This window comes from Carlito syrichta, unplaced genomic scaffold, assembly GCF_000164805.1.
Source record: "Carlito syrichta isolate Samal-C Ts95f unplaced genomic scaffold, Tarsius_syrichta-2.0.1 Scaffold287339, whole genome shotgun sequence".
In the NCBI taxonomy this organism is placed as follows: Eukaryota; Metazoa; Chordata; class Mammalia; order Primates; family Tarsiidae; genus Carlito; species Carlito syrichta.
Window position 1 is genome coordinate 32960 of NW_007231435.1, and position 9757 is coordinate 42716.

The 9757-nt window shown below is 39.0% G+C and overlaps 1 pseudogene across 1 annotated transcript in view; it reads left to right on the forward strand.

Annotated features, from left to right (window-relative positions):
- Positions 1 to 4623, forward strand: part of LOC103254690 — a 10670-nt pseudogene extending 6047 nt beyond the window's left edge. Inside the window, exon 2 of the transcript XR_503977.1 lies at positions 3992 to 4623. The product of XR_503977.1 is annotated as a casein kinase II subunit beta pseudogene (transcript). The remainder of the gene's footprint in view (positions 1 to 3991) is intronic.
- The last annotated feature ends 5134 nt before the right edge of the window (positions 4624 to 9757 follow it).

Here is a 9757-nt window from a genome sequence, read left to right on the forward strand (position 1 = left end):
TTTATTGAGCCAGAATCCAGTAATTTCATGCCCACATAACAGTCATGCAAGAATTCCAGTTAGTGCCTGCACACAATGCCACTGCTGAAACAAATCTGGACAGGGAGTCAGACCAGGAGAGATTTTTGATCTCTGGCTAGGCAGGACTATGCCCATTATCAGCTCTGAAGAAATTGCAGAAAATGGACCTTCACCCCTCAGCACCCCATATGATTATGGGATCAGAAAATATCTAAAGAATGAATCATTGAGGCAGGGTAGCTAGCACAGGCTAGACATAGATAAATTTCCTATAGGTAGGTTTTAAAAGACATTGAAACATTTCTACTGCAGGCCGAGTGGCAACCTATCCCATCCCTTGGCAAATCCAAAGAAAACTCCATAAGATGTAGGACTAGGACAGTACAATCTTTCAATTTGCGGTTTAGCATAATAATCACTAGAACTCCTTTGGAGACACAAGTAAACTAAACATAGGTATTTGGTATTGCATCCAAGTCTCAGGATCCAAGTCTCTGAAATGGGATTCGTTAAAACTTCGAAATTGTTTAATGGTAGACCTTTTTCCTATACCTCTGGAGGGAATAGAGCCACAAGCATAAATGTTCATAAGGAAATGTGTTGTCCATTTGGGACAAATTTTAATCACAGTTTATAAGCTTACTTCCCTAGAAACTTACTGGACCAAGAAAAACAAACATCCCAGAGGAGTAAGTGCTGCTAAAAATTGAAGAAAGGAAGGACCCAACCAACAACTGTAAGAAAAGAGAAAAGAACCCTAAGGGTGGTCCTGTTCCTATACTAGTCTATAGAATTTAAGTACCTAACTTCTCTATCATGATGAAATCCCTCTATGAAACCTCAAAGGGAGGTGAACAGGAGCCCCTGCTATGGGAAGAGACCCAGAAACAGGCCTTCAAATGAATTAAACAGGCTTCTCGCCTTTTAAAATTCTTTATGCCTTTGGGAGGCTGAGGTGAGTGGATTGCCTGAGCCCGTGGGTTCGCGACCCACCTGGGCAGCAAGACCTCATCTCTACAATAAAATCACAAAATCAGCCAGGCGTGGTAGTGCATGCCTGTAATTCCAGCTACTTGGAAGGCTGAGGCGGAAGGATCGCTGGAACCCAGCAGGTTGAGGCTGCGGTGGCCGGGAGCCGCCACTGCACTCCAGTCTGGGTGACAGAGTGAGACTTCAACTCAAAAAAAATAAAATAAAATAAAAAATAAATAAAATTCTTTATGGGCGGCCACCCCTTCTCATTAAGGGCATACAGGAAGACTTAAAGGAATTAGGAAATCTTACCCTAAAACAACAAATGCAAGCCTTAGGTTCAGTCCTAAATGCCATCCATTGTCAAGTCAGAGAAGAATTGCCAATTAGTTTAACTACCGATGCCCATTCTTTTAAGACAGGTGATATGGTGTGGGTAAAAGAATGGAATATACAACCTCTGAAGTCCCTCTGGAGGGGGCCATTTACTGTTCTTTTATAAAGCAGAATTAAGCCAGCTTTCCAGGACTGGGAATGCACCACAGATTCAGCAACACTCCTTAAGCTGACCCTCTGGAAAGTCACCGAGTCCAACAGAGGCCCCGGAACAAATTTCTCAAGCCCTGCTCTAGAAGCCTGAAGATACTCCAGTGCTGCTTCAGTCACATACTGGAGGAATACCTAAAGGAATAGCTTCAAAATATCAAGCAAATTCCTCAAATGTAGGCATGAGAAAGAGCCAGGAAAGGGTGACAAGAAATCCTGCTGGATTAATTGCATTGGCTAGATGTCCAAATATTTTAGTAGCTATAGGCACAAAGTTCTGTGATCGTATAAAGAAATCTATGACTGTTTCTGTTGATGGTGCAAATGTTAAAAGAACATTTGTCAAAAATCTTGTTTTTAAAATGTCTGGACACTGCTGGTAGGAGGCAGGTAGTGGTACAGATGATTCCAAAGTTCCCATCCAGCTCTAAAATTCTAAGATTTCAAAATTTATATTATAACACAATTATTAATATCTGGCAGATTTTCAAAAGCCATTGAAATGATGTTTTAGAACTTATTTTTTTCTGACTTAACATTTTTGCAAATTCTAGAATGCTAATTCCTGAAGCTTGGCAGCTCAAACAATAATTGACTATTTCCTAGTCACTTTGCAATTGTTTTCATTTAGTTGAAGATGAATTGGTATAGCATGTAAAATCTGAAAACTAAAAACGGTGCTTTAGAGAAGTCATTCTTTTCACTGAAATGACTCAACCACCAATATCATATGTCTACTTCTATATATCAATCAGTGAATACCCCGACTAAGCCTCTTACGGTACAATCATTAAGTATACATTCACTGCAACATTAGAGCCTAAAATCATACCTGATCTACACTAAGGTATAAAAGTGCTTATGAATTGAGTGAATAAACACACACTCTTAAGCTATGGTGCCTGGGTTCAAATTCTAGCTCTGCCATTAGTTGTGTAATCCTGGAGTCACTTACCTAACCTTTCTGTACTTTCTGTATTCAGAGATAAAATGAGGATAAAAATAATACCTATGCTATAAGGTATAGGAGAATAAAGTGGGCTATTACCTATAAGGTGCATGGCATAGCGCCTGTTACATAGTCAAAGTTCAATAAAAGTTGAAAGCCCTGTTTCCTCTCTACTTCCATCACTTCCATTCTACCAGGTACAGTAGTTATCTAGTGTATAGACAGCATATAATTCTAGGGTAGAAATAGTCTCCCAAGAGAGCCTGGTGTCCTACAGATTTCTGGCAAAAAAATAACCACTTAAAAGTCTACTCTAAAGTATCTTGCATTCAGAAGAGGAAAACAACATAACACTAAAGCCTGTAAAATAAATAAAGTACTTTTATTTGCTGTGAACAATACACATTGCTGGGTACAAAGCCATGGAAAGCATAATTCCTGTTATCCAGGTGTCTTAAATCTTTTCAATTAAACAAAACATATGAACAGGCAAAGGTAATTAATTCACTCGTTGCACATTTATTGAGCATTTACTAGGTACCAAGCACTGGTAACAGGAACATGCTTCAGATGCAATCTAGAGCAGCAAGTGACATCGACGCTGTGAACCTTCTTCATCTTTGGAATGGTGGCAGAAACACCTCAGCAAGATTTTGTGAGAATGAGAATCACTGCACAACGGTCTGCACCACATGGCAGGCTTGCAATACCCAAAGTCTTTCCAGAAGAGGATGTAAGAGTGTGGAGAGACTCAGTTCTCCTCCAGGAAGGTGGCAATAGAAGGGTGTCTAGAAGGAAGTCTGGGAAGCAGATAAACTCAGTAAGAATATACCATGCAGTGAAGGCAACGGCTCCTGTAGGGCTCACTGCCCCGGCACCAGCGGTACCAAGGATGGCTCCAGATTCAAATCTCTCTAATCCAATCATTATTTGTCTATCAGAACCATTTAGTACAGCAGAACATGGTCATGTGCCTGTCTCTCCAGCCTCTGCTTAAAAATCTTGGATAGCCGGGCTTGGTGGCTCAGCCTGTAATCCCGCGCCTTTGGGAGGCTGAGGTGAGTGGATGGCCTGAGCCCGCGGGTTCGAGACCCGCCTGGGCAGCGAGACCTCATCTCTACAATAAATCAAAAAATCAGCCGGGCGTGGTAGCACACGCCTGTAATTCTGGCTACTCGGAAGGCTGAGGTGGAAGGATCGCCAGAGCCCAGCAGGTCGAGGCTGCGGTGGCCGGGAGCGGCCACTGCACTCCAGTCTGGGCGACAGAGTGAGACGCCAACTCAAAAAAAAAAAAAAAAAATCTTGGATAGAGTTTCCATTCCTCCCGCCCCACTTCACCTGCGGCGGTTGAGTCTACGGCCTGCGCTGTAGCCATTCCCTGGAAGTAGTGACTCCCCTCCCCTACCCCAGTCCTGATCCCCGTCCAACCACTGACGTGAGGATGAGCAGCCTCACTTTCTTTGTCTGTGAAATCAAGAGCATGTTTTAGACTTGCTGGATAAGATTTCTTGATTCTGTGGGCTCCGTGGCAATGAATTCTTCTGTGAAGTGGATGAAGACTACCTCCAGGACAAATTTAATCTTACTGGACTCAATGCGCAGGTGTCTCACTATCGACAAGCTCTAGACATGATCTTGGTCCTGGAACCTGATAAAGAACTGGAAGACAACCCCAACGAAAGTGACCTGATTGAGAAGGCAGCTGAGATGCTTTATGGGTTGATCCACACCCGCTACATCCTCATCAACCGTGGCATCGCCCAGATGCTGGAAAAGTACCAGCAGGGAGACTTTGGTTACAGTCCCCCGTGTCTACTGTGAGAACCAGCCAATGCTTCCTTCCCATCGGCCTTTTGGACATCCCAGGTGAAGCCACGGTGAAGCTCTACTGCCCTAAGTACATGGATGTATACACACCCAAGCCATCAAGACATCATCACACAGATGGCGCCTACTTGGGCACTGGTTTCCTTCACATGCTTTTCATGGTGCATCCTGCGTACTGGCCCAAGCAACCTGCCAACCAGTTTGTGCCCAGGCTCTACGGTTTCAAGATCCATCCGATGGCATACCAGCTGCAGCTCCAAGCCGCCAGCAACTTCAAGAGCCCAGTCAAGACAATTCGTTGATTCCCCACCCCACCAGTCCCTAAGTCTTTGACTTCTCCTTTTCCTTTGCTGTCACCCTTTCAGGAACCCTTTATGGTTTTTAGTTTAAATTAAAGGAGTCATTATTATGGTGGGAATATGAAATAAAGAGGAAGAAAAAGCCAAAAGTATATATATATCTTGGATAAATGTTTGTCCATTGGGTGACATTAATGGACTTTTGGACTAATTTACCCAGTTTTATCTCCTGGAGACTGGTTATTCGAGTCTTATTTATACATGGCCACAGGATATATAATGCAACAGTAGATAAGGGCTCAGGTTTTGGATTTAGACACACCTTTCTACATAGTTACTTGGGTGAGTTATTCAAACTCTCTAGAGATCAATTTTCTTATTTGCAAAGTATAAAATGGGTTATAAGAATTAAATGAAATAGCACATTTAGCATAGTAAGGATGTAAACACTAACTATTAAAACATGTCAGAAATGGTATTTGGAGGAAGCTCATGTAAGGTTGGCTTGCAAAATGTAATTATGGAATGATGTAAGTGTGAGGCATAAACATTGAGGCCTGTGCTAGGATGTTGGTTAGCTGAGATGTTAGGAAGGGAGGGATTTAAAAGAACCAGGAAAAAAAAAAAAAAAAATAAAACAAACCAAGATCTAGAGATGTGCTGGATAAGTAGGTGGGAATGAATTAATCAGGGATGACATGAAGATTTTAACTTTGAGATAATAGTAGTTCTAAAAAATGGAGAAGTCAGATAGGTGAGATGGAATAAGTGGATTTATAATCTCATTATAGTTATACAAATTTGTAGAATAGATGCCATATTTGAAAGATAGACATTTCTAAATTTAAACTTGTGGCATAACCATGTTAATTACATTTCCTACCCTGAAACCTGAAGCTGTCCTTTAACCCTCCATGCCAAGCACAAACAAACAAACAAACCCTGCTTTTTGTCTCTTGTTGCACTGTTCCCAGCTAATTTTTTCTTCCTCTTCTGCCCCCTTAATAATGGTCTTTCCTGGAGTTCAAGCCATAATCCTTCTCTTTTTCTGTTACCTACCTCCCTGGAGTGGGAGATTGTGGGGTGGGATTAATCTTACTCTAATTATTCTATTGGAATTTAGGTCTCCTGTTTACCTGTTCAAGGCATCTTCCTCTATCTTTTAACCATACACAATTTTTCATACCTAGACAAAGGTACGAATGAAAAATAATGATAATTAAAATATCAGGGAAGAAGCATTAATTTCAAAGTAAAGAGAAAAATTATTTAAGCTTTAATACTGATGCTTGTGGTTTACTTGTAATTTTTCTTAAATAAAAAGGGATCAAAATGTGTGAAATCTTCCTTTTGTCCCTCATGAAATATTTTCTTATGTGTAACATTTAGAGTTTCTTGAACCCTAAAGGAGATTAAAATACATGCCCAATTAATGTTTTAGGTTGAAACATTTGAGTTTCTTATTACTGGAGACCCAGGAAGTCTTTGATTAGGAAAGCTGCCTTGCTAAGAAACAAATTTTTTCCCAGGAGACATAATTAAAGAGGGCAACACTGCAACACTGCTGAGAGTGTGTGTGCCAAAGGCAATATGCTGTATTTACCAACATGCACAGTGCCTTCGTGGAGAGGCAAAGCATCTCAGTTATTCTACAGTGGATCTGCCTGAATATAATCAGGTTCACCACAATCACCACCACCAAACTGCACAAAACACAACAAAACCTTGTATGGGAATGGAATAGTGTGGCCAGAAACCAAAATACATTAGAAAACACCAGCAGAGTGTTTGTTTTTAAACCCTCTCTGACTATCACCATATTAATTACTGGGCATTAAAATATTACGGTTAACATGATACTTCATTCAAGAAATTCATTTAAATTTATCAAAGATAGACGGTGAAGGAGATTTTATAGATGACTCCCATGTTTCTAACTTTTCACGGATGTCACCCAGGTTCTAAGTTTTCATATATGTCACCTAGGTTTCCAAGTTTTCATATATGCCACCCAGGTTTCTAACTTTTAATGGGTGATATCCAAATTTCTAACATATGTAATGTATTGGTGGGTAGTAGTGTGAAAGACTAAGACAGAGATCAGCAGATGAAGGAGCAAGTGAGAGGGTGTGTTTTTGAGTTCAGTTTTGGAAATAAAGGATTTGATGTGACTGTGAAATACCAGTGAATGTCTTTCTACTTAATACACAGGTCCTAAACATGACCAATAACGCTGAATTATTAAAAGGAATTAATTTAAGACAATAATTCAAACTATGCCATTCTTGTTTTGCTTTTGCTATTTAGACATTTGGCAACTGTTATAATCTACTTTTAAAGTGTGGTTTAAATTATTTTCTTCTCAGTCTAGCTTTATAGGTGACATACATGTCAATTGGTTAATCTCAATTGTCCAACATCTTTGCTTCAAAAGATAAATTTAGTTTAATCTCTAGTTCACTTCTCCTGATTATTTTTAACATGATCTCATTAAAATTCAGTTCTTTGCTTTTTAGCCATGTAGACAGATAATAAGGGTGATAGTCATGTGGACTCAACTATCTGGGTTTATGCATGTACTAACTTGGTTTTCTGGCAAGTTATTAAGCTTCTCATGCCTCAGTTTCTTTGTCTGTGAAATCAAGAGCATGTTTTAGACTTGATTTATGAATTCTCTAACTCCTGATTGAAAAAGCTTACATATGACAATTAAATGAAACTTGTTAGTGTGTTGCTCACGTTGCCTGTATCTTCATTGAGTTTTTTGGTGAAATTTCTCTATCTTTGATTGAGAAAATATATCTTGAAATCTGTTACTCTGATAAATTTTCGATTTCTCCCTGTAGCTGTATAAAATTTTCACATAGGATTGTAGTAAGGACTAAGTGAGGTAACTCAAGTTACTCAGGTAACTCAGTGCTTGGCATACACCTAAGTGCTTAATACATGTTAGCTATTATGCTTTTGATCATAAAGAAATTCCAGTAAAGACCCCAAATATGTGAAATGCCAGAAAAATGGGCATTGTGCTTCACCACAATTATTTTGTTGAATTTCTACCTTATTTGATTTACAATTGCCAGATGACAGTAGAAGAGTAAGGAATTCCAACGCTAATGCTGTTTTTTTTTTAGCACAGTAGCATCATTTCCCTGAATTTAGCCTTTAAATAAATATAATATTTTAATTGAAAATTTCGAGCACATGATGAAAATACAGCAAGAAATACATAAATCCAGCCAAGTAACAAATACACCCAGTCTTTTCTCCTTTTATTATTTTTTTTCATATAATTCTTGTCAAGTTACAAGTAAAACTACATAGTAAAATGTTATCTTTGGATAATTTTGCAGTGTAAACAAATACTAAAAAATGTGAATCGTAATAAACTCTATTATACTCTGCTTTACAAATAAATTGTTTTATCATACAAAAATGACATGTTTCTTTCAGAGAGTACTTAATAGGTCTTTTCATAAAAATGCTGATATCAGTAATAATTGTATATATAAAAATAACTACACTATTGTGAAGGACTGGGCTATTCAAGTAAACAATATCACCACTACCATCCCCTAAACCACTGTAACTCTCTCTCTCTCTCTCTCTCTCTTTCTTATCTCATAAAGTTTCAGATGACCTCATCAGTATGATTTCCATCTTGATGGTGATGGGTCTCTGAGACATGACAAACACAAAATTCCACAATTAGATTTCAGTTATCTCACAGATGTCTGAAATAATCAAGGTACTTAAATAGCATCAAACGTTCTAGTTTCTAAATTATTTCTATCATTAAAAGTATAGAACAGTAGAATAGTAAGATTTATCTCAGAACACAATAACTTGTAGGGGATTTATAGAATACTAAAAAAAAAAAAAGAACTGACTGGGTTCGGTGGCTCAGCCTGCAATTCCAGCACTTTGGGAAGCCAAGGCGAGTGGATTGCCTGAGCCCATGGGTTCGAGACCCACCTGGGCAACTTGATAAGACCTCGTCTCTACAATACATCAAAAATTAGTTGGACTTGGTACTGTATGCCTGTAGGTCCGGCTATTTGGAAGGCTGAGGCAGAAGGATCCCTGGAGCCCAGTAGGTTGATGCTGGGGTGGCCATGATTGTCCCATTGCACTTCAGCATGGGCAACAGAGTGAGACTCCAACTCAAAAAAATAAAATCTTGAAATTTCTTACTCTAATAGTAGATTTTTTTATTTCTCCCTGTAGCTGTATTAAATTTTCACATAGGATTATAGTAAGGATTAAGTGAGGTAACTCAGGTTACTCAGGTAACTGCGTGCTGCTTGGCACACACCTAAGTGCCAAATGCATGTTAGCTACTATGCTTTTGAGTATAAAGAAATACCAGTAAAGACCTCAAATATGTGAAATGCCAGAAAAATGACATTGTGTGTTGCCACAGTTATTTTGTTGAGTTTCTACATTATTTGATTTACAGATTCCCAGATTAAATCCTCTGCTAAGATTGATAAAATATCAATGACCTGATTTTGTAAGATGTAGTACACATATAAGATTGTATTCGCTTCCTGAGTATTATTTGTTTTATGAACACTACAGCTAAGCAACTGTGACTAAATGAAGGATTAAAAAATAGCATATTTTCCAGGGTGGTTCTTTCCACATCAGAGGAGGACACCAATCATGTCATAATATTCTCAAGTGCACTACCATGGAGGACACCAATCATGTCATAATATTCTCAAGTGCACTACTATGGGTTTGCTAATGACTAAGCCAAGTCATTATCCTTAATTATTACCAATGCTTCCTTAGGAAAGTGGCAAAATGGAACTTATAATTGGGTTCATACTTATGAAAGAAGTAACTATTCCAGAACACATCAAGTGCTCTATGGCTGAGCAATGTAATTCCTTTCTGAAAAGTAGCATAGAAAAAGACTTGGGTCACAAAAGTGCTCTTGTATTGAAAAGTATCTAGAAAGCCCTGTTTCTATTTTTTCTTTTTTAAGTGAAGTCTCACTTTGTTGCCCAGGCTGGAGTGCTGTGGCACACTCCCAGCCTCCCCAGCATAGACCTGCTGGGTTCCAGAGATCCTTGCCGCCTCATACTGCCAAGTAACTGGAACTACAGGCACATGCTACCATGCCCAGCTAAGTTTT